General features: G+C 50.3%; 1 protein-coding gene and 1 pseudogene across 10 annotated transcripts in view; both read right to left on the bottom strand.

Annotated features, from left to right (window-relative positions):
- The window catches only part of JADE2 (jade family PHD finger 2), a 60,251-nt gene extending 57,507 nt beyond the window's left edge, over nt 1–2,744 (bottom strand). For 2 of the 10 annotated variants that reach the window (XM_012439461.3, XM_012439545.3), the window contains exon 1: nt 680–869. The gene's annotated coding sequence lies outside the window, so the exon portion shown is untranslated. Of the gene's footprint in view, nt 1–209; nt 246–679; nt 879–953; nt 1,014–1,222; nt 1,302–2,542; nt 2,658–2,711 lie in introns of those variants that run through there. The other 8 variants (XM_012439999.2, XM_012439822.2, XM_012439750.3 and 5 more) reach the window with 8 other exon arrangements.
- A 15,579-nt stretch (nt 2,745–18,323) lies between these two features.
- Nucleotides 18,324–19,006, bottom strand: LOC105708637 (transcription factor BTF3-like; annotated as a pseudogene).
- Nucleotides 19,007–23,810: the final 4,804 nt, after the last annotated feature.

Genomic DNA, 23,810 nt, shown 5'->3' with positions numbered 1-23,810 from the left:
AACCGGCAGAGTTGGGAGAAGGTAAACAAGGGCCACGCCCCCTGCCGTCGCCCCGCGGGCGCGCACCCGCCGCTCCGGCCGCCGCCGGTACATTTCCACTCTCCCAGCGCCTCTCCCCCGCCGGACTCCCGCGCGGCCCCGGAGGTGGGGGCTGTCCCCGACCCCAGTACGCGCCCCTGGCGCCGAGGCTCCACACCCTCCATACTCACCTGGAAAGGGTGGCCCCCGCCCCTCCAAAAGACTGTCTAATTTGTGCAGAGCCTCCAAGCCCAGGAGCCGAGCATGCTGCCCCCGCGTGCAGCTCCCGCGTGCACCGGGCCGGGAGAGGGGGCGACAGGGCGGAGGCGGTGGCCCCCGGAAGGTGTCTGGGACCGGACCGGCTGCACGTGAGCCCAGCGCGAGGTCATGTGCACCGGCTCAGCCCGGTTCGGCGCCCGGACGTGCTGCGTATCAACAAAATGAAACTCGGGGACACAGGAGGGCAGATAGCTCCCGGTTCTCAGAGCCCCCGCCCTGGCCACTCAACCTCCCCACCGTACCCATCTCCCGCCGCAGCCCCTACGCCTCGCCGGAGCCCGCGGGGCAAGTTGCAGCCCTGGCGCGCCCCCGCCCGCCCGCGCCCCCTCCGGCCCGGGGGCGCTTTGCCGCAGTCATTAATAAAGAAGGTCGCCAAGCTCACCCTTCCAAAAGTTGTTGCTGCATGCGCCCCTCTCAGCCTCCCCGCACTGTACTCTTTAAAACACGACTGACCAACATGCGCAATCTCTCTCCCCTGTGCTGTGCATCTCCCCCCCCCTCCGCGCTGGCTTCCTAGAACAGGCAGCCAGCAGGAGAGAGAGGGAGCGAGCGAGCAAGAGAGCGAGGGAGCGAGGAGCGCTGGCAGATCTGTTGCAAAAACACCAAATAATGTCGTGGAGATGCGCAGGGCCCATCCGCCGGGGGCTGGATCTTACCTTGCTCCGCGGTACCCCCCTGAGGGGCGCTGCCCGCGGCTACGCGCCGCTGCAGGGACCGGCGCGGGAAGGATGCTCCCGAAGCCGGGAGCTCCTGGGGCCGGCGCGGGAGGGCGGGGGGCGCTCATCCATCTGGGGTCGCGGCGAGGGAGGCGGCGGGGCCCGTGGCGTCCCCGGCCCCACGCCCCCCGCCGGGGACAGTCAGCCCGCCAGACCTGAGCGGGTGCCACTAGGAGTGGGCGCAAAGTAACTCCATGGACGCTACTCACCCCCCCAAAAAATAGCCTCCAACTGCGATGGCCGCGGTCGGCACCATTCACCAACCCCCTGTGTATGTTTCTGTTTCTTTTTAAACCAAGACTTCCTTGTGATCTCTTTAGAAAAAAAAAAAAAAAAATGTGTTGGGGTGGGGGTGGGGTGGGGGCGGGCAGGAGGAGCGAGGGAGGGGGAGTAGCCACTTTTTTCTTATTCACTCTGATCTCCGCTCCCGACACCCCCGTCGCCGCCCCCCCACCCCCGCCCAGTTGTTTGGCTCCGGCGGGGAGTCCAGGTAGCGTTGCCGGCCCGGTGGGGGGAGGGTGCCCTGCCTCGCAGCGCCCCCACCACGCCTGCCGGCACCCTGGGCCCGGACTCCCCATGGACTCTGGGGCGCCCCCAGCCCGCCCCGTCCCCAGGGCCGGGCCCGAGCGGCGGCTGCGCCCATGCAAGTCCCGTCAGGTCTGCTCACACTTCACACACTCACACACATACCCCGCCCCTCCACTCTTTCACTCACACTTTCTGCTCACACCCCGCCCCCTACGCGCCCCAGACCCGGGCGGCGCCCCCCGCAACCTTAAGAAAAAAAAAAAAAACAAGCTTATACTTAAAAAAATCTTTTGGCGCCATATTAATGACGTACTTAAAATTTGCCATTTCTCCCTGCGTCAAAAAGACGTTTCTTTGCAAATAACAGCCTGGAGGCGACACTCGCGGAGGGAACGAGGTTTGCACTGAACACCCCGCCCCCCGGGGCTCCAGCGCTGGAAGACCCTCGCCCTAGGCCCTGCTTTTGAATCGCTGGTTCTAAAATGCGAATCGAATAAATCGCGTGGCGTTTCGCAGCGCCAGAAGTGAGCAGAAAGTGCTGGCAGGAGGGGAGGGGATGGGCGCACGCGAGTCTCGGGGAGGGGGCGCAGCCCTCCTCCCCGCACCCACTCCAAATGTAAAACTAACATTCCGGGCGGGGGAAACTTGAAATTGTAGGGGACCTCAAGAAAAGAGGGGCGGTCCGTAGAGAGGGTCCCCATTGGGCTCGTCGCCCCCTCCTCCCTCCTGGGTGCCTCCTGGCGCCTAGCGCTGCCCCGCATTTCCGGGGGGTGGAGAAGCCAGTGATGGGTGGGTAGGTGGCTGGCTGCACATCCTGGCCCCAGTAGGATTTTGCCCCGGGGCGACCCCTTCCCCCTTGCTCTTCCTTCCCATTACCCCGAAAGGGTTAAAAACCGAGGGGTAACTTCCAAAGGCTGGCACATGGCGAGGAAGCAGGGCGCCCCTCTCCCCACCCTTAGCCTCCTCGCCCCTCCTCCTCCGGCTCCACTTCCCGACTTGACCTTGTGGTGCACAAACAGTGCGCTCGGATCCTCGCAGTTTCTGGAAGAAGAGCCTGCGCTCGCCAGGCGGGCGGGCTGTCGGGCTGCTAGCCGGCGGTGGCGGGGCCTTGGGTCTGTTCCCGGAGCCGCGGGCCACACCCACCCAACCCGCTGCGCCCGCCGAGCTCACCTTCTCTCGAGGAAGGAGAAGGACTGGCCTCCTGGTTGGGGAGGGATGGGGGGTCAAGCTTCAGCCTCTTCGGAATGCCTCTGGCTTGGGAGGGGGTGGTCTGCCCTCGGGAGCAGGTTGTCGGGAGCCTGGTCCAACATCCCCAAAGCACAGTGGCCAACTTTTTCTTCCCCCTCATGCTCGACTGCCCCTCAAAGATGATCCAATAATTTTTCAGCTCACCTTTGGCTTTGAAGGCACGTGGCTGAGTTGTGAATGGACACAGGAGTAGCCTTCCCTCTCCAAGACTGAAGGTTGTTTATTCTTCCTTTCCCCTCCACCCCCTTCCATGGTAAGACAAATATTCAATTTACATAAGATGACATTTATGTGACAATTAAGAATATTCCCCGATGGAATGTTGTGAACACATTTGCTTATAGGAGAAATAAATCTAATAATAAGCAAACTCATAATAACAGCACAAATCCTCCGACAGGGCGGATTGTCTACCCAACAAAGAGGGAGATGATGGATGCTGAAATAAGCAGTTTTTGCAACAAGAAAGAAATATGAGCTAAAAGGGAGTCACTGCAACATTTTTTCTTCCTTGGCCTTCATTCACAAAGTCTGAGGAGAATTGTCTGGCAAGAGGATGGTCTGGGTATTACCTCCCAGTTAGACCTGGCTGTGGCTCTCAGTGGTCAATTGGTGGGATTTTTCCCTAGCCAAGCTCGGAGTCTGGAAACAAGTGTTGCAGACTTGGAGAGCGTAACAAAATGGTTAAATACTTAGGTTCTAATCCTGGCTTTGCAGTTTAGAAGCTGTGTGATGTGGGCAAGTGAATTCATCTCCTTTGGACTCTTTTTCCTCTTGGGTAGAATGGGGTGGTTGGAGGGTTCCTGAGGCCATGTGTGCACATGTACATATATGTATGTATGTACATATACATGTGGTATGTGTAAAGCAGCACCTGGCTGAGGGTGCACAGGGCCCATTAGCACTTTGCCAGCTACCTAAGTGGGTTTCTTTAGGAAGGGTAAAATTGTTCTGCGAAGCTTGATGGTCGAGGTCCAGATGACTGTCTCAGCCACATATCTGGGGGTGGGAGTGAGGGTATCGGTTTACAGTGGCACAGTCTAAAGAGATGATCCCCAGAGATGGATGAGGGAGGGGTGACCATTTAAAGTGCACCTGCTCTGTACTGGTCATTTTGGGAGCCATTCCATCTCCTTCTCTCCCAAACCCCTTCTTACCTGTTCAGAAAGGTTTAGTAACTTAACCACAGCCACACAGCTAGTAAGTGCTGGCAGAATTGGCTCCTAGATCTAGCTGACCTTGAGACCTAATGTGGTTTCTATGTTACCACACTGCCAGAAATAAAAAGTATTACTATTATTGCTCTGATTGGGGATGGGGGTCTGATTGCTGTCTCGGCAAGAAAGAAGCTTATGAGCGGCACTTTGCCTCTGAGGTGGTTCACTGACTTGGGGTGAGACCCAGGCCTTCTAATGAGCTCTTGAAAATACCTCTTGCTTAGGACTGGAAGTCCTGTGAAAATCCTTGGATTTCCACAGCTCTCTGCTGCTGTTTAAGGTTAACCTTGGAAGCTTTAACAGAATGATAACGATAAAGCTAATTGTAACTCCTTAATCTTTGTTAAAAGTCTCACAAATCATTCGTTAACTTTTTTTTTTCCTTTTTCCACAGTCCCTACTTTGGATATAATCATTCATTAACTTTTTACAGAAAAGAAATGAGAAGAAACAGAGTTCTTGGAGATGTAATCATTCGTTTTTTTCCACAGGCCTCCCATATGGCAGGCACCATTCTTGGTGTTGGGGATGCAGCACACACAAACAAAAATAAATATGTAAAAAATAAACAAATGAGGGGCGGGACAGGGAGCACATCAGGAAGAATAGCTTATGGATGCTGGGCTTAATACCTAGGTGTTGGGATGATCTGTGCAACAAACCACTACGGCACACGTTTACCTATGTAACAAACCTGTACATCCTTCACATGTACCCCGGAGCCTAAACAAAAAAGGGTAAAAATGTTAGCTGCTAGAGTGAGCAGGTTAAGACTGGACATGATTTTATTCTAAATTCCAAAAAATAAATGTATATTATGTTTGAAAGTTATTAAGTGCTGTCGAGAAACTCTTAAGTAGGAAAGGGTGATACACAATGTGGGAGTGCAGTTTTAAATAAAATAGTCAGGGAAGGGCTCACCGAGAAGGCAGTATTTGAGAAAAGGAGGTAAAGGAGCGAACTGTGTATAGGAGTATATGTGTATGTACATGGGAGAAGGGAAGCCAGCTGTTCTTAACCTGGAGACCACAGACTCTCCTCTCCATGGGTCTGTGGATAGAATTCAGAGGATCTTGACCTTAGATGAGGAAAAACTTACACCTTTATTTTCACTAATTAAAATGTAGCATGTTCTTCAATTATGAATACAGATAACAAATCAGTGATATTAACAGCACCTGTGATATTATTGTTGGTAGAAATCAGATATTTTCATATCAGTAGAGTTGTTGCAAATATCTTAAAATATCATTACACTTCACAAGTAATTTATTGAAAAATATGGTTTTACTCATCACTACTTCAAAATCATGCTGCTAGCTCTTGTAATTTTTTTTTTTCTTTGAGACGAAGTCTCACTCTGTCACCAGGCTGGAGTATAGTGGCGTGATCTCGGTTCCCTCCAGCTCCCTGGTTCAAGCAATTCTCCTGCCTCAGCCTCCCGAGTAGCTGGGATTACAGGCACGCGCCACCATGCCCAGATAATTTTTGTATTTTTAGTAGAGATGGGGTTTCACCATGTTGGCCAGGATGGTCTCAATCTCCTGACCTCATGATCTACCCGCCTCCGTATCTCTTGTAATTTAATGAATTAATAAAGAAGCACATATATTATATATTTTAAAATATTTTGAGAGTTGTATTTCAATACAATTGGTTTTCTTTATAATTTATGGAACTTATTTTATGGATTTAAAGATACTGTATTCAGGAGTCCACAGGTGTCACAGACTGCGAAAACAGTCCATGGCACATGCACAAAAAAGGTTAGGAACCAACTAGAGACCAGCAAGTCCATTGCCTCCGAGGCAGGAATGTGTTTAATATGTAAATGAAAGAGATTATATAGGGCCTTGTAGGTCATTGTTAGGAATTTGGCTTTTGCTGGAGTGATAAGGAGGGTTTTGAGCAGACGACTGACATGATCTGACCCTGGGTTTTACAGGTCACTCGGGTGTTGCGTGGAGAACAGATTAAAGAGGCAAAGCAGAAGCAGGAAGCCCAGTTAGGAGACCACCTGAATAAACCAGGTGAGAGACAATTGGACCAGAGTGGTAGCAATGGAAGTGGTGAAAAGCGGTCATCTGTATTTTGAAGGTAGCTCTGACAGGATTTGCTGGTGGAGTGCAAGAAAAAGAAAGAAATCAAGGACAACGATAAGCGTTTTACGTGAACTAATGGAGAGATGCAGTTGTCATTACCTGAGATGGGAGAAGCTGGAAGGAGTAGGTTTTAGGGGATTAGGAGCTCAGTGTTGGGCATATGAAGTTTAAGATGCCTATTGGACATCCAAGTGCAGCCATTGACAGGCAGCAAGACATGACAGCCTTAGCTCAGGGGCGAGGTCTGGGCTAAAGATAATATTTGAGAGTGGTCAGCGAACAGATGGATGGCATTCAAATTTGAGATTATCAACTAAGTGAATATAAGAAGAGAATGAGCTTGGCCGGGCTCGTGGCTCACACCTGTAATGCCAGCACTTTGGGAGACCGGGGCAGGCAGATCATGAGGTCAGGAGATTGAGACCATCCTGGCCAACATGGTGAAACCCCGTCTCTACTACAAATACAAAAATTAATTGGGCATGGTGGTGTGTGCTTATAATCCCAGCTACTCGGGAGGCTGACACAGGAGAATCACTTGAACTTGGGAGGTGGTGGTTGCAGTGAGCTGAAATCGCACCACTGCCCTCCAGCCTGGGCGACAGAGCAAGACTCTGTCTCAAAAAAAAAAAAAAAAAATGTAGAGAGAAGGAGCTCAAGGACAGTACTCTTGGGCACTGCAAGGTGAAGAGGTCTGGAAGATGAAGAGAAACCAGCACAAGTGTTGTTAATGTTGTTAGAAAAAAATTATTCGGGCTGGGCGCAGTGGCTCACGCCTGTAATCCTAGCACTTTGGGAGGCCAAGGTGGGTGGATCACCTGAGGTCAGGAGTTCAAGACCAGCCTGGCCATCATGGTGAAACCCTATCTTGAAAAAAAAAAAAAAAAGAAAAAGAAAATGAAAAAGAAAATTATTCAAAGAGATAGAAGGACTATCCTAGAAGCCAAAGGAAGTGAGAGAGAGCTTCGGGAAGGAGGAAAGCCCTATGTCCAAAGCTGTGGAGGGGTCAGACAAGCTGGAGGTTGAGAATTAATCATTGGGTTCATCAACGTTGAGGTTACTGGTGACCTTGAAAAGAGCCATATCAGTGGAGTAATGTTAGCAAAAGCTTGATTGAAATAGTTCAGGAGAGAGTGGGAAGGTTTCTAGTTGTCACAACTTATTCTCAGATGCTAACTGAGAATGAGATGTCCTCTGTATATGTTTATCTGTGAATGTGTATAGAGGTGGATAACTATGTATCTGTAGAAATTTAATTCAAACAACTTTTCTTGAGGATCTTCTAGGTACTAGGCATGGTAGTGGATATTACAAATGCTGAGGGAAATAAAACACATCAATTGCCTTCCTAGAGTTCACAGTCTAGCAAACTTTGTTGGCACGTGAAATACACGCAAAGCAATATATGTGACTAAATACACATAGTAAGTCTGGACATCAGTTTTTCTAGTGTAATAGACAATATGTTTAAAACTGTGGATTCCAGAGTCAGGCAATCCTTTGGGTCCTGTCTCCACCATTCTCTAGCTCTGTTACTTTGCACAAGTCAATTAACCTCTCTGTGCCTCATTATCCTCTGTCAACTAGGGATGCAATCATTTCCAAACTTTAGTGTGTATGGAGTGCATGGGATGCATGTTAAAAATGCAGATTTTTTTTATTTTTGAGACAGAATCTCACTCTGTGGCCTAGGCTGGGGTGCTGTGGCGTGATCTCGGCTCATTGCAACCTCCGCCTCCCGGGTTCAAGTGATTCTCCTGCCTCAGCCTCCCGAGTAGCTGGGATTACAGGCACGCACCAGATGCCCAATTAATTTTTGTATTTTTAATAGAGATGGATTTCACCATGTTGGTCAGGCTGCCCACCTCAGTCTCCCAAAGTGCTGAGATTACAGGCGTGAGCTACCATGCCCAGACTAAAAATCCTGTTAAATAACTTGCAGTATATGCCCAAATGATGAAGTACAGCATACCCTAAAAACCCTAATTTGAGAGAATAGTGTAAGATTGGTTCAACATTCATTCACTGAATATTTATTGCCTGCTATGTTTCGACCTGGGTTGATTCACCCCCTCCTTAGGCAGCCTGGTGGTCATCTGCTCCTGGGAGGTCACCATATTGATACTGAACTTAGTTCGGACACCCAATCCACATAATGAACTACAGCACAGAGCTCCTGGGCTCAAGTGGTCCTCCTGCCTCAGCCTTCAGAGTAGCTGGGACTACAGGCACGTGCCACCATGCCTGGCACTTGCTATGTTCAAGGTGGTATACAAGGGTTGCAGAGAGACAGAAAATACCTGACTCAACAATTTGTCTGAGTCATCAAAGTAGGCAGAAGCCTCAGATGTAGTTAGCCATACTCCCCAGCAGCCCATCTCTGTGCCAGGTGTGCCAAGTCCTCATTTGGGTTCCAGACCTGTATTCACACACTCACTGCTTAGGGCAATGCTCATCCAACTACACTATGCACACAGATCACCTGGGATCTTGTTCAGATGCAAATTCTGATTCATTAAGTCTGTGAGTGCTAAGAGTGTGCATTTTATTTTGTTTATTTTTTATGTTTTCATTTTTTGAGACAGAGTCTTGCTCTGCCACCCTGGCTGGAGTGCAATGGTGCGATCTTGGCTCACTGCAACCTCTGCCTCCTGAGTTCAAGCAATTCTCCTGTCTCAGCCTCCCAAGTAGCTGGGATTACAGGAGCACACTGCCACACCTGGCTAATTTTTTGTATTTGAGTAGAGACGGGGTTTCACTGTGTTGCCCAGGCTGGTCTCAAACTCCTGAGCTCAGGCAATCCGCCCTCCTCGGTCTCCCAAAGTGCTAGGATTTATAGGCATGAACCACTGCGCCTGGCTCCTTTTTTTTTTTTTGAGACAGAGTCTCACTCTGCCACCCAGGCTGGAGCGCAATGGTACCATCACAGTTCACTGCAATCTCGACCCACCTCCTAGGCTCAAGAGATCCTCCTGCCTCAGCCTCCAAAGTAGCTAGGACAGCAGGCATATGCCATCATGCCTGGCTAATTTTTGAAAGTTTTAGGGGGTCTCACTGTGTTGCCTAGGCTGGTCTTGAAATCCTGACCTGAAGTGATCCTCCCATCTGGGCCTCCCAGAATGCTGGATTTACAGGCGTGAGCTGTTGCACTCAGCCAAGAATCTGTATCATTATTATTATTCAAGTGATTCCCCTGCCTCAGCTTCCTGAGTAGCTGGGATTACAGGCACCCGCTACCATGCCCGGCTATTTTTTTTTTGTATTTTTAGTAGAGACAGGGTTTTGCCATGTTGGCCAGGCTTGTTTTGACCTCCTGACCTCAGGTGATCCACCTGCCTCAGCCTCCCAAAGTGCTGGGATTACGGACATGAGCTACCGCGCTCTGCCAAGTCTGCATATTTAACAAGCTTCAAGATGATGCTCATGTTGCTGGTCCACAGATAACACTTGAAGTAGTGTAGGTTTGGAGATTAGAAAAATTGGGTTACAACACCTGCCCTGTAACCTTAGGGTTCCTGGAGAATTCCTGGGAATCCTGAAGGGGTAAAATGGAGTCTGGGAAGCCTTGCTGATTGCACAGATCTAAGTAAGGTTTGCTCACACTTCCTTCTGTTTCTTGTGTTTCTGTCATCCCATCTTTACCCTGCCACATATATCCAGTGGCACAAGTGGCCTCCTCTAATGGAGGATGAGCATTCCTTCTGTTGGTCATTCAGTAAATATTTCCTGAATGCCTACTATGTGCCAAGCTCTGTGCAAAACATATTATTTGGCATTCAGGAGAGGGCAAAACTAACAGCTTCTGCCTCCTGGGCTCCAGGCAGAAACTACAGACTGGGTTTGGAACAGAGGGAAAAGCTACCCAGGTCTGTGTCCATGGCTGAAGACACTGCCCTGGAAAGATCCAGACTTGGCTCTTATTGGGGTGTCCTACAAATACATGCCTGGGAGAGGTAGCCCTCTGGAGCCTTAGCCAGCCATTTTGGAGACGGTACTGCCCAGTCCCAGGAGATGTCTGGAGAATGTGCCAGCCAGGCCACCTGTCCCTCTTAGACTCTCAGATCCAGCCCAGTGGCCACAGATGGCAAAAAGAAATGAAGATCCCTGGGGCCTCCAAATGCTTCCCCAGAAACTGGCAGCAGCCAATAACTCCAGCCAAGTCAAGGGCCAGCCCAACCAGAGTCAAGGTGTGAGAAGCCGCATTCTGAGCTGAGGGACCTGGCCCAATCCAAGGACCACCAAGAACCAAAGGTGCTGGCTCCAGGTTGAGCAGTGTAAGCAAAACCCTTTATTTCACCTTTCCCAGGGTTTCTGACCAATCAAAGCAAATCTCCCCACACCTGATAGTCTTACAAAGACCCTTTCCTTGTATTTACGGATTTATTTTTATTATTTATTTATTTTTTCTTTAAAGATGGGGTTTCACCATGATGGCCAGGCTGGTCTTGAACTCCTGACCTCAGGTGATCCACCCACCTTGGCCTCCCAAAGTGCTAGGATTACAGGCATGAGCCACCGTGCCCAGCCCCTTACTGATTTATTGTTATTATTTATTTTTTAGACACAGGGTCTCACTCTGTCATCTAAGATGGAATGCAGTGGCACAATTGATCATAACTCACTGTGGTCTCAAACTTACCTTGGGCTCAAGTGATCCTCTTACCTCAGCCACTTGAGTAGCTGGGACTGCAGGCATGAGCCACCATGTCCAACTAATCTTTTATTTTTTACAGAGACGGGGTCTCACTATGTTGTTCAGTCTGGTCCTGACCTCCTGGTCTCAAGCGATCTTCCTACCTCAGCCTCCCAAGGTACTGAGATTACAGGTGTGAACCACCATACCTGGCCCCACGTATTACTGATTCACAGTCACCCTGGGGTAACGTGGCTTATATTAGAAATAGCATACATTGGCTGGGCATGGCAGCTCAAGCCTGTAATCTCAGCACTTTGGGAGGCTGAGGGGGCGGATCACGAGGTCAGGAGTTTGAGACCAGCCTGGCCAATATGGTGAGCCCTGTCTCTACTAAAAATACAAAAATTAACCGGGTGTGGTGGCATGTGCCTGTAGTCCCAGCCACTCGGGAGGCTGAGACAGAAGAATTGCTCGAACCTGGGAGGTGGAGGTTGCAGTGAGCCAAGATTGCACAACCGTACTCCAGCCTGGGTGACAGAGTGAGACTCCATTTCAAAAAACAAAAATAAAAATAAATAAGAAATAGCACACATTGGGGCAAGGCATGGTGGCTCATGCCTGTAATTCCAATGGGTTGGGAGGCTGAGGCAGGAGGATTGCATGAGCCCAGGAATTTGAGGCTGCAGTGAGCTACAATTGCTCTACTGCACTCCAGCCTGGGTGACAGAGTAATACCCCATCTCTAATAAAAAATAAAAGAAAAAAAAGTAGCATACATTCACAAACACTTACGTGATCAAGGCTCTATGCTGAGGCGGTGAGTTTCAGGTACAGATCTCCCTTCATTGGATTTAGGCCCATTTAGGAAGACAGATCCTTAAGCATATGCAGGATTGTCAAGGTACAGCAAGCCATCTGAGGACCCTGGAGGTTGAAATGGGCAAGACAGTTTCTTGAGAGAGGCCTGGAGGTGGACCTGCATAGTAACGGTGATTCATATGAGATGGGGTTGGGGTTGGGGGAGAGGTGGAGGTGGAAGGATGTTGGGGAAATCAAAGATATCAGATGTATGGTGTCTGCCTGGTGTATAGCATGCATGGGGCATGGAGCATGATGTTAACCCCTGGGGGCTCCCTGTGTTCCAGAATCTATATTTGTGAGCTGCTTGAAGTGAAGGTGAGACCATGTGGTTGCCCCACACTGGAAGGAGGAGATGAGAGCGTGCAGGGCCGGGTGCGGTGGTTCACATCTGTAATCCCAGCACTTTGGGAGGTCGAGGTGAGTGGATCATCTGAGGTCAAGAGTTTGAGATCAGCCTAGCCAACATGGTGAAACCTCATCTCTACTAAAAATACAAGAATTAGCCAGCACTTTGGGGCATGCTGGCGGGTGCCTGTAATCTCAGCTACTCAAGAGGCTGAGGCAGGAGAATCGCTTGAACCCAGGAGGTGGAGGATGCAGTTAGCCATTCCACTCCAGCCTGAGCAACAGAGCAAAAATTCCATCTCAAAACAAACAAACAAACAAACAAACAAAGACAAAACAAAACAAAAACAAGAGAGAGTGTGCAGCTCTAAGTCCAGGAATCTCCTCAGTGTAAACCTGGAAACAGCCTGGGTGTCCATTTACTAAAGGACTAACTAAATAATACACAGAGCAAATAGAACAAAGCAGTCAGCTGGGCGTGGTGGCTCACGTGTGTAATCCCAGCACTTGGGAGGCCGAGGCGATGGATCACTTGAGCCCAGGAGTTTGAGACCGGCCTGGGCAACATAGTGAAACCCTGGCTCTATAAAAAAATATACAAAAATTATGCTGGGTGCAGTGGCTCACGCCTGTAATCCCAGCACTTTGGGAGGTCGAAGTGGGCAGATTACCTGAGGTCAGGAGTTAGAGACCAGCCTGTCCAACATGGTAAAACTCCATCTCTACTAAAAATACAAAATTAGCCAGGTGTGGTGGCACATGCCTGTAATCCCAGCTACTTGGGAGGCTGAGGCAGGAGAATTGTTTGAACCTGGGAGGTAGAGGTTGCAGTAAGCTGAGATCGTGCCATTGCACTCTAGCCTGGGCAACAAGAGCAAAACTCCTCAAAAAAAAAAAAAAATACAAAAATTACGTTGGCATGTTGGTGTGTACCTCTAGTCCTAGCTACTTGGGAGGCTGAGGTGGGAGAACTACTTGAGCCCAAGACTGCAGTGAGTTGTGATTGCAACATTACATTCTGGCCTGGGCAATACAGTGAGACCCTGTCTCAATAAATAAATGAATAAGAAAAGAAAAAAGAACAAGATAGCCGAAGAAGTGGCATCGTGCAGTTTTGTATGCTTGGTGTAAAATGAACCTTAAGAAAACTGTTAAGTGACAGACAACTTTCATGGTAATATGTGCAGTGTGATCCCATTCACAGTAAAAAGAAAAAAACAAAAACCCAAAGCAAACAAAACAAAAACAAACAAACAAAAAAACCCTACAAAACAAAAGTCTACATTTTTATCCGAACACACACAGAGACACGAGCATATGCACTTTTGTAGAGGAAAAAAATCTGGAAAGGTATGTACCGAATTCATGACTTTGCTTATACTGGGGTGTGTAGGGAGCAAGACTGGGAAGCGGTGAAGGGCAGGGCGGGAGCTGCGGAGATGGAGGGAGGAGTCGACTTTGTGGTCTTTGGGTAAGCCCCAGGAGGCCCTCTGCATTTGGGCAGGGCTGGCTGCCCACAGGTGCTTGGAATCCTCCCAGGGACAGAAACATCATTGGTGTGGGGAGGGCACGCTCCTCCTGGCAGGAAGAGGCAAGAAACCCGCCCTCTGCGCTAGCCTCAGAGATGCCCTCTGTGTGGCTTAGGGCCTGTTTGGCCCTCTTTGGGCCCCAGGATTAAGGTTTATCTGGGCTGTTTCAGCTGGACCAGTCTCAGATCCTAAATGTATTCCAGAGCCTTCTCATGGACATTGGGTTCCAGCAGGTGCACAGAAAAGTCTTGCTTGGCCTTTGGCCTGGTCAGACCTGGGGTGGGCGGCCTGGGGCTGGGAAGCCGTGTGGGAAGAAAGTTTCTGAGCAGCGTGGCCTCCAGGAGGTGCTCCCTCCTCCAGCAGGTGGAGTGCCCTTTCTTCCCAACGAATTCAGTCTGAGAATACCTGGCCCAGCCTGGCTCCTGAGACAGCAGAGGGGGCACAATTCATTACCTGGTGGACTCTAAACAGTTCATGAGAACTTACTGAGTCGGGGCTCTGGGCTGGCCTCAAGGGAAGTGGAGGCTGCCTGAGACCAGGGCTTGGGCTCTAGGCCTGCAGGGAAGCTGATGCAAGTGGTGCTCAGGGGCAGATCTGTGCTCCACACACAGTAGCTTTTGGCCAAGCTCTGGGCTGGCTTCATGCTACAGAGATGTGTTACATGAGGTCCCTGCCCTGAGCATACCACAGGATGGGAGGGGGCAGACACTGGATTCTAACCAGTATATGTGGACAGATCAAGGCTCAGTGTGGGGCAAGAAGCAGCAAGGCCACCTGGCCCTGAGACGCCTCACCCAAGTCAAGGTTTCATTAATGGTGTCCTGGCCTTGATCAGCCTCCCACTGCTCGGAATGTCTCCAGGGAACAAGGTGGCTGCATTGGGAGGGAGCCTTCTTCAGGCACTAGTGAGCAAGTTGTTCCTTCCTCAGGGCCTTGGACACAGTGACTTGTGAGACTGGGGTGGCCCTGGGCACTGTGACTGCCGGATAATCTGGGACCTGTGGCTCTGGCACATAGTGAGCTGCCTCCAAATGTGCTGGATCTCCATCCCCGGCACTGGGGAGAGGCTTGGACACAAATTGGCACTGGATGCCCGTGTAAGGGAGATGCTTGGAAACGAGAATTCTTGTTGAGTTAAACTAGGTGAGCTCTAGGCAGCTAGGCCAGCTCTAGACAGATTATCTACCTAACACAGCTCCTCTAGGAGAGTGCTACAGAAAGAGGAAACCTATGTTACCTACCATCCTGGTTGGCCAGGAGAGGCAGACTCCTGGGGGACAAAGGGGACTGTGTTGGGCTGTAGGGGCTGCCCTGGAGTGCATCTACCACTGGGCATCTAGCTTCCTTGCCTCCCTGATCCTTAACTGCCCTCGGAGCTCAAGACAGGGCAATCAGCTCCTAGGAGTCCAGTCTCTGGCTGGCCAGGCTAGCAGGGCATACCTAAGGAGAAGCAGACACCATCTTTGCCCCAGAAGACCTCACAGCCCAGGTGGGGAGGTGAGATTCCTAAGCTGGAAACACGATGAGGTAGGACATGACTCAGTGCTCAAGTGTTTGCTTTGGCCCTTTGTGTGAGTGAGGGGCGGAGGAAGCCAGGAAGGAGCTGCTAGTGTGGGGGCAGAAGGAAGAGAGAAGGTGCATTTGTGCATACCCACATGCGTGTGTGTTTGTGTGGTGTGTCATGTGTCTGCATGTGTCACATCTGAGGTCATATCTCCGGAGTCCCCCACCTTCTGTGCTATTTGCCCAGACAACCTAAAAATAATTTCCATTTAACTTTAGGATTTGTTATTTGATGCACAAGATGCTTGCCCAGAAGATATACTTTCCCACCCACACTTTATGTAAGATCAACATCAAGTTAAAATGAGTCTGCATTATTTATGCATACACAAAGAGGCCAGTAGGCAAAAGGCAGACTAGAGCAGTTGGGATTTCACTAGAAAGTTTAAATAAAAACGGTCCCTGGCCAGGGCCAGTGGCTCATGCCTGTAATTCTAACATTTTGGGAGGCCAAGGCAGGAGGATTGCTTGAGTCTAGGTGTTTGAGACCAACCTGGGCAACATAGTGAGACCCTATATCTTAAAAAATACAAAAATTAGGCCGAGTATGGTGGTTCACGCCTGTAATCCAAGCATTTGGGAGGCTGGGGCAGGCAGATCACCTGAGGTCTGGAGTTCCAGACCAGCCTAACCAACATGGAGAAACCCCGTCTCTACTAAAAGTACAAAAGTAGCCATGTGAGTTGGTGTATGCCTGTAATCCCAGCTACTCGGGAGGCTGAGGCAGGAGAATGGCTTGGACCTGAGAGGCTGAGGTTGCAGCGAGCCGAGATTGTGTCACTACACTTCAGTCTGGGCAATGAGAGCAAGACTCCGTCTCAAAAAAAAAAAAAAATTAGCTGGGCATGGTGGCACTCACTTATAGTCCCAGGTACTCTGGAGGCTGAGGTGGGAGGATCACTTGAGCCTGGGAGGTTGACGCTGCAGTGAGCAATGATCAAACCACTGCACTCCAGCCTGCATGACAGAGCAAGACTCCATCTCAAGAAAAAAAATGTTCCAATGTGGACGACAAATTGGACAGTGTGCATGGATTGGTGATCATAGCATTGATGGGGATGATGATCAGATGAAAAAGGACCCTCTGTGGCTACTGGGGGTGTCATAAGCCCCTTATTTCACCCACACATGACATAGCAATGGGCACATGGCCAGCACTCAGTGCATATTTATTGAACTTATATCTATTGATCCTCTCAATAGACATTGAGAAAAAATGTCCATATATGTAACACATGTGCAAAGTGGAGCCAAATTGATAATTCATCATGGACAGAGGACAACTAAATGATAGACTGAGTTTAAAGTTTAGTTTATTAGATAGATGGCTGAGGGGTGATGCTGTTATCACAGTAAAAGATCAAAGCCACAGAGGAATTACAGATTGATCAATCACATATTGAAACTTGATAAAGGGAGGAAGAGAGAGAAACTGTGGTCAATAGATCCATGGTCAGCTTCAAATAAGTAGGTAGATAGGTAAATAGAAATGTAGCAATAGAGCAAGAGAGACAGACAAGAGGGTGAGAGCGATACTGCCGTAGGCACAGTGATGCCCATCCCTGAAGATGTCTATGCTGCACTCCCAGAGCCTGGGAATATGTTCCCTGACATGGCAGAAGGCACTTTGCAGCTATGATTAAATTAAGGGCCTTGAGAGGGAGGGATTATCCTGGATTGTCCAGTGGGCCCAGTCTAATCGCATGTCCTATCACTGACCTCTCTTTCACTGTGCTGCAGCCTCCCCTTTGCTCTTTTCAGTTCTTGATCATGCCAAGCTCGTTCCTGCCTCAGGGCCTTTGTACTCGCTGTTTTCTCTGTCCGCTCCTTTTCATCACTCCCATCTCAGTTTGTCTCCTTGCTTCCAGATTTTTGTCCTGAAGCCTTGGGTACACTCCGTTCCTGGGGACTCGGGTGGGGTAACGGGATGTCCAAGCTCCTCGTCTGTACTGGCTGGCACTGTCCCCAGCCCCAAGTCCTGCCCAAGGTTGTGGGATGGAGTGGTGTGCATGACTCATCAAGCCACAGACACAGTCCCCTTGTTGGAGGGACCTGAGCAATTATGTTGTGGTTAACTCCAAGGGCCAATGGCTCAATTGAAAGGGAAGGTTAGGAATTTCCCCAAGTTCCTCAGACTCACATGGCACCAAGAGGGAGCTAGAGAGTGGCGGAGCTGGGAATGGCTTGTGTGGAAGATGCTGTGACCTCTCTGAGCACTGCCATGTCCCTAGCCCGACCTCAGCCAGGCTGGAAGGAGTAGTGGCATATCCTAGTCTCATAGGGGCCCACCGCCCTTCGAGCATTCCTTTATTCACCCCACATCAGGCATCATGCTGCCCTAGCACAGGTCAGGCCTGCCCTGAAGGAGGCTGTAGTCTAGCCAGGGAGACAGGCTGGCCAGCAAACCTTACAGGTCTACTGAAAAGTGCCCAGAATTGTGGGCACACAGAAGAGGGCCCCGAGCAGGTGATGGGGCTTGAAGGCAGTAAGAAACCAGCTGGAGGGGTGAAGGAAGGGCATGCTGAGGAGCAGCCTGGCTGGGTCAGGTTTCTGGGGCTGCTGTAACAAAGTGCCACAGGCAGGGGGGTTTACAGAGCAGTCACTTATTCCCACTGTTCCAGAGAATAGAAGTCCCAGATAGAATTGTGGCTAAGGCCGTGCTCCCTCTAAGGCCTTTAAGGGAGGATCCTGCTTTGCCTCTTCCAGCTTCTGGTAGTCCCCGGCATTCCTTGGCTTTTGGATGCATAACTCCAGTCTCTGCCTTCATTTTCACCTGGTCGTCTTCCCTGTAGTGTCTTGCTCTGTGGTCCAGGCTCGAGTGTGCTAGAACGATCATGGCTCACTGCGGCCTTGCCCTTTTGGGCTCAAGCTGCCCAGTCTCTCAAGGAGCTGGGACTACAGGCACAGGCACCATGCCCAGCTAATGTTTTTAAATGTTTTTGTAGAGATGGGGTCTCACTATGTTGCCCAGGCTGGTCTTGAACTCCTGGCTTAAGCCATCCTCGTGCCTCAGCCTCCCAAAGTGCTGGAATTATAGGTGTGAGCCACTGTACTTGGTCCTCTTTTTTAAAAAATAAAAATGTTTTATTGCTACATAATAGTTGTACTTATTTTGGGGGTACAGGTGATATGTGGACACATGTATACAATGTATAATACCAAATCAGGATAATTGGGATATCTGTCATCTCAACAACTTTTTCTCTTCTTCTTCTTCTTTTTTTTTAACTAGGCAAAGAACTTTATTAACTTTGGTTTCAAACTTGATTCCCAGGCTTCTTTGGCTTAATTAGCTGCAAAGAATGAATTGTGTATAAGCAAAAAACTAAAAAGAGCTGCAGTGTCCAAGGGGCTTGGGGTTGAAAATATTTGAGATCTAGATTTTATCAGATCCATAAACAAAAATTTCTTAAAAAGCAGTCATAATATAAAATAGCAACTCCCAGTAACTTCTTCAAGTTTTATCTTCAGAAGTTGACTCAATTCAGTTTGCCTCATTCTTGGAAGCCTTATCAAAATTCTCCACAAGATCTGGAACTTCATCCTCCTCCTCCTCTCCAGTAGCAAGCGGTGCTTTTCCATCCACAGATTGTTTGGGCAGAGCTTCAGCCAGTCTCCTTAAACTAGTCAGACTGTCTGCCCCGAGCTGGTTTCAGATGCTGGGTAGCATTTCTGTCTGCTGCTTTGTCTCAGTGTGGCCTGTAATGGTGAAAGTGTTTGCTGCCAGAGATGCCTTAGGGTTGTGAAAGTGGATCACTGTTCCTTGGTTTGTAAACATATTCACCTCTTCAATACCAGAGATATTGTTTACCCCTAACTTCTTTAAGGAGAACTGAAGTTTTTTATCATCTGCTGCGGCTGTTCTATGAACCACCTTCTTTCTGCGAGCAGTTCCTTTCCTGCCAATGTGCACTTGTGCCTGCAGTTTGGCGAGTTTTTCCTGGTTCATGATTGTTTCTTTCATCTTGTCGGAGCCGATAAGGGGCCACGTGGGGGACTAGGGTTGGTGCTCTTGGGGTCTCAGGTGGACCAGCTGAGATTAGGCACACACACGTGGGGGCGCAAGATGGCAGCTAAATGGGCCTTCTTTTTTTGTTTGTTTTTGAGACAGAGTTTTACTCTTGTTGCCCAGGCTGGAGCGCAATGGTGCGATCTCAGCTCACTGCAAACTCTGCCTCCTGGGTTCAAGTGATTCTTCATCCTCAGCCTTCAAAGTAGCTGGTATTACAGGCATATACCACCACTAATTTTGTATTTTTAGTAGAGATGGGGTTTATCCCTGTTGGTCAGGCTGGTCTAGAACTTCCGACCTCAGGTGATCCGCATGCCTCAGCCTCCCAGAGTGCTGGAATTACAGGCGTGAGCCACGCGCCCGGCAACAACTTTCCCTCTTCTTATAAGGACAGCAATCATATCACGGTAGGGCCCAGTCTGATGACCTTATTTTAACACTATTCAATCTGCAAAGACCCTGTTTCCAAATACGGTCACCTTTACAGGTAAAAGAGGTTAGGATTTTAGTGTATATCTTTGTGTACGTGGCATGAAGTCACAATTCAACCATAAGCATGGGCAAAGGCTTGGAAGGGCATGGAGCTCAGGGCAGAGCTCTCCACCATTTGCCACCTCATCACCCACAGCCTTTCTACACATTTCCCCGGTGATTCACTGGTCCTTACACCTGCCCTCATGCTCACACCTTCAGACTCTTGCTCCCACAGTCCGCTTGTCTGTCTCAACTGCTTTCTTTTGCAATTACCAGGTCCATCTCTTCAGGGAGCTCTCTCTGACTTGGAAGTGCCAGTCCTTTGGTCTCCTTCTGTCACTCAGGCTGGAGTGCATTGGCATGATCATGGCTCATTGCAGCCTTGACCTCCTGGGTGTCAGCGATCCTCCCACCTTAGCCTCCCAAAGTGCTAGGAGTACAGGTGCAAGCCACCAGACTGGGCCTCTTTCTCTGATTTCTGAGACTTTCAGTCCGAGGGCTCATTTAATCTACCACACAGTGCCCAGGTGGGCATCTTTTTACCTGTTCCCTTCAGCCTCCTCCCTGCTCCATGCCAAACCCAGGATCAGGGAACAAGAGACCGAGAGTCCAGCCGGATGCCATGGCTCACACCTGTAATCCCAGCACTTTGGGAGGCTGAAGTGGGTGATCACTTGAACTCAGTTCAAGCCCGGGAGACCTTGAGTCCAGCCTCTCAGCCATTTCCAAATTTCCTCTTCACGCTCCCTGCCTAAGTTTCTCACCTGTGCGTGGATGTCCCCATGCCAGGGGCATCTGGGCCACACTGTGTCTCCCAGGACCTCCCTCCCACCATTTGGAGCCCCACGGAGTCCACTTGGCCTCCCAGTGACCGTGGCTGCAGTGGAGCATGAGCCACAGCTGGGGCCATGTGAGGGACTTGCAAATGGCTCCCTGGCCTAAGGGTCTCCTTTACCCACCTGCCACATGCCAGAAATTCCATCATTAGCAAGTCTGACAGCATCCACCCCTGATAAGGACAGATGCCCTAAGGAGAGACTCTGCGGTGAGTCGGGTGAGTCGTTAGTCGTTAGTCGCTGGGCCAGGACTTACTGCCAAGAGCCTGACAGCCTGTCGCTTGTTGACATCTCACTCAAGTCCTTCAGGAGACTTGTACCCTAAAGGCAGGAGGGGGCTGAAGGAGATAGGTCTCCTCTGCAGAGCTTAGTCCTGAGGCTGCAGGCTGAGAGGTGGGGGAATCCAAGGCAGCCCCAATGGCCCCGCCCTGCCCAGGGGGTGGTTCTTAGGTCCTAGAAGCTCAGCCTCTTCCTCTCTCCCCACACTAGCTTTAGTCCTGCACCTCCTTGGCTGGAGAACCGCCCCCTCCACACACTCCCAGTTGCTGGGCTGTTAGTGACCTTTGGACTGGGGAAGCACTGGAGCCTCCTGCGCCCCACACCCAGGCTGGCACTCACAGGGAGCAGGGAGAGGCCCAGAACTGTCACTCTCAGGCAGGCCCAGTCCTCAGTGTCCTCAACTAGCCAGTTCTGTTCTGCTCTTTCTTCCATGGGGAGGAGCTGGGGCAGGGAAGAGGGCTGGGTCAGTCCCAGCCAGAGGCACTGGGCTGCCACTTGTCCTCAGCCCCATTGGTGCCCCTGGAGTCTGTGCAGAGGCTCTGGGCAGAAGTGCTGGGGTGCTCCTACTTTTCTGCCAGAGGGACTGGAGGATAGGATGAGGAAGTGTGCTCAGTGCCAGACCCTGAGGTCCCAACAAGACTCATCTGGGAGGGTGAGCTAGCCCTGTCTGATAAGGAACTATTTCAGGTTTGCAGTAATCAAGTCTAGCTTGGGGCTACCCCAAATAGTTCAGAAAATGGAAGCCAAATGTCTGAGAGCATGATTTGGCTCCTGGGCCTGGCTGCCCAGTGCAGACCCAGTGAGGGCCTAGCCTCAGCCCTCCCCCAGCTTCCAGGCCCCTCCTCCACCTGAAAACATCAGTGCAGGCCTGGCCCTAGCAGGTCCTCTGAATAACAAAACCTCCTGGAGCCCACAGCACTAATTCTGGTCAGGGGCCACATAGCAGACAGAACAAGAGGCTTTTTTTTTTAAAACCAAGTTTCACTCTGTCACCCAGGCTGGAGTGCAGTGGCACAATATCAGCTCACTGCAACCTCCGCCTCTAGGGGTCAAGCGATTCTCCTGCCTCAGCCTCTCGAGTAGCTGGGATTACAGGTGCCCACCACCATGCCTGGATAATTTTTTTTTTTTTAATTGTATTTTTAATAGAGACGGGGTTTCACCATTTTGGCCAGGCTGGTCTCGAACTCCTGACCTCAGGTGATTAACCCGCTTTGGCAGATTAGAGGCATAAGCCACTGACCACGACTGGCACAAAATGCTTTTTAAATTAAGGGCTTTATGGAGAATTTCATAGTTCCCCAGAGAGGGTAAGGAATGTCTAGGGTTTGGCTAAGCCTGGCTTTGAACCTGATGCTAATAGGAGAGAAGGCATGTTTAGACCTGACCTGAGCCCAAGTTACGGGTCCAGTCAGTTGCCTGGGGCAGCTAGGTCGACCTATTTCCTTAGAGATGTCTACCAGCTGTGTTACTGAGGACAGCAAGTTGGAGGTTGCCCCCACTCCAGGAGCACAGCCCATCAGTGGCCCTATTGGCCCTTCACAGGTGTGGTCCTCTGCTAAGGGCAGTCAAACTCTGCTGAGCTTCCATTGTCTCCTCCCTCAAAGGGGAAGAGGGACACTATGCTTTGGTGCAGCATGGGGCTTGTGGTCCCCATCTGAACCTTGAGCATGGCACCCATGCTGGGTTGGGGAGGAGTGTACAAAGACACCCAGGGGCATCCTTGGAGCAGGGCTGTCTTTGCTCAGAGAGTAAATACTCAGTTCTGCTCTGTAGCAAAATCCTGCTATGTATCCAATTTCCTCCTCAAGCCCTCGACAGATTCTCCACATGGTCTCGAGGGGTTCAGAGTTTAGTCTAGGGTTTGTGTCCTCATGATCCCTGGTTCTGGAACATGGTCTCCAAGCCCAGCAAACCCCAGACTTCTTAATATTCTCTGGATGTCCCTATGCAGCACCAGGAAGAAAGAACACTTTCTTCCCCGACCCTACTCTAGACTTCTCTGGGCTCATTTGGTCTACAACACAGTGCCCAGGTGGGCATCTGTTTACCTGTCCCCTTCATTCCTCCCATCCTTCCCCTGCTACCTGTGAGCTTCCTGAGCCCTCAACCCTCAAAGCCACAGTCTAACATAGTTAGAGTTGATGCCAACTGTACCACATGGTAGCTGTGTGAGCTTGGGCACACATGGAGCTTGGGCAAGGTACTTATCCTCTCTGGGCTTCATTTGCCTTACTTATACAGTGGAAATGATGATAATCCTTAGTCATTGTGAGGATCAAATGAGATCATTCAAGGGCTGGCACATATGCTTATCATGGTTATCTGTGGGTAACCATCTTTAACCTGGACCTCCTTTTCTGCCCCTCTCCTCCATCTCCCTAAATCCAGACTTGTCACCTTCCTAAAGCCCCTGTGGCCAGAACTGGGGAGGCTGGTCAGGTCCTTCTCCCAGGCAAGCAGGAGGCAGGGCTGTGTGTCTGAGCAACCTGCATCTGTGGTAGTGAAGCTAAAATGAGTTGTCCGGAACCCGGGGTGTTCCCACTTTGGTCATCATTCATACTCTTAATTTAAGAGGATTTCAAGAATCAGCACTTCTGTGGTAGAAGCCAAAGCCAAAATACAAAGAGTCACTGAAGGCCACAAAGCAAGACCAGGCCAGAGCTGGGTGAGAGTCTTGGTCAACCTGACATCCAGCTTTCCTCCCCATCTGACTCAACAGTTCTCATTTCTCTAGAAGCCTCATTCTGGAGCTTTCCTCTTCAGAGAAAGCAGCAAACAAAGCACAGAGCCAGCTCCCTGGGCCTGGAGCCCTGAGCTCCCCGGGCAGACCCACAGGCCGACAGAGACGTTACCGGAGTTGATGATTCAACTTCCTGCCTTTTGAGAGCTCCCAGACCACAGAGGTTTTCTTACATGGAGGAGGGGGCATCTCCCTGCAGAGGGCCAGCCCAAATGGGACAAGGCCCTGCCACAAACCACAAGGACAAGGCAGTGCCTGGAGCATGCCCTGGGGGGCCACACTTGAACCCTGGCCAGCTGGCTTCTGAAGCCTGGCCCTCTCTGGGTTAAAGATTACTACCTAGGATGACCAACTGTCCTGTTCTGGTTTGCCCGGGACTGTCCTGGTTTCAGCACCAAAAAACCTAAATCCTAGGAAACCCTCA

The sequence above is a fragment of the Aotus nancymaae genome, unplaced genomic scaffold (genome assembly GCF_030222135.1).
Source record: "Aotus nancymaae isolate 86718 unplaced genomic scaffold, 86718_ANA_hifiasm-v0.15.2.pri h1tg000064l_1, whole genome shotgun sequence".
NCBI lineage: Eukaryota > Metazoa > Chordata > Mammalia > Primates > Aotidae > Aotus > Aotus nancymaae.
Note: the sequence above shows the minus strand (reverse complement) of the source record. Positions and strands in the feature narration are given on the sequence as shown.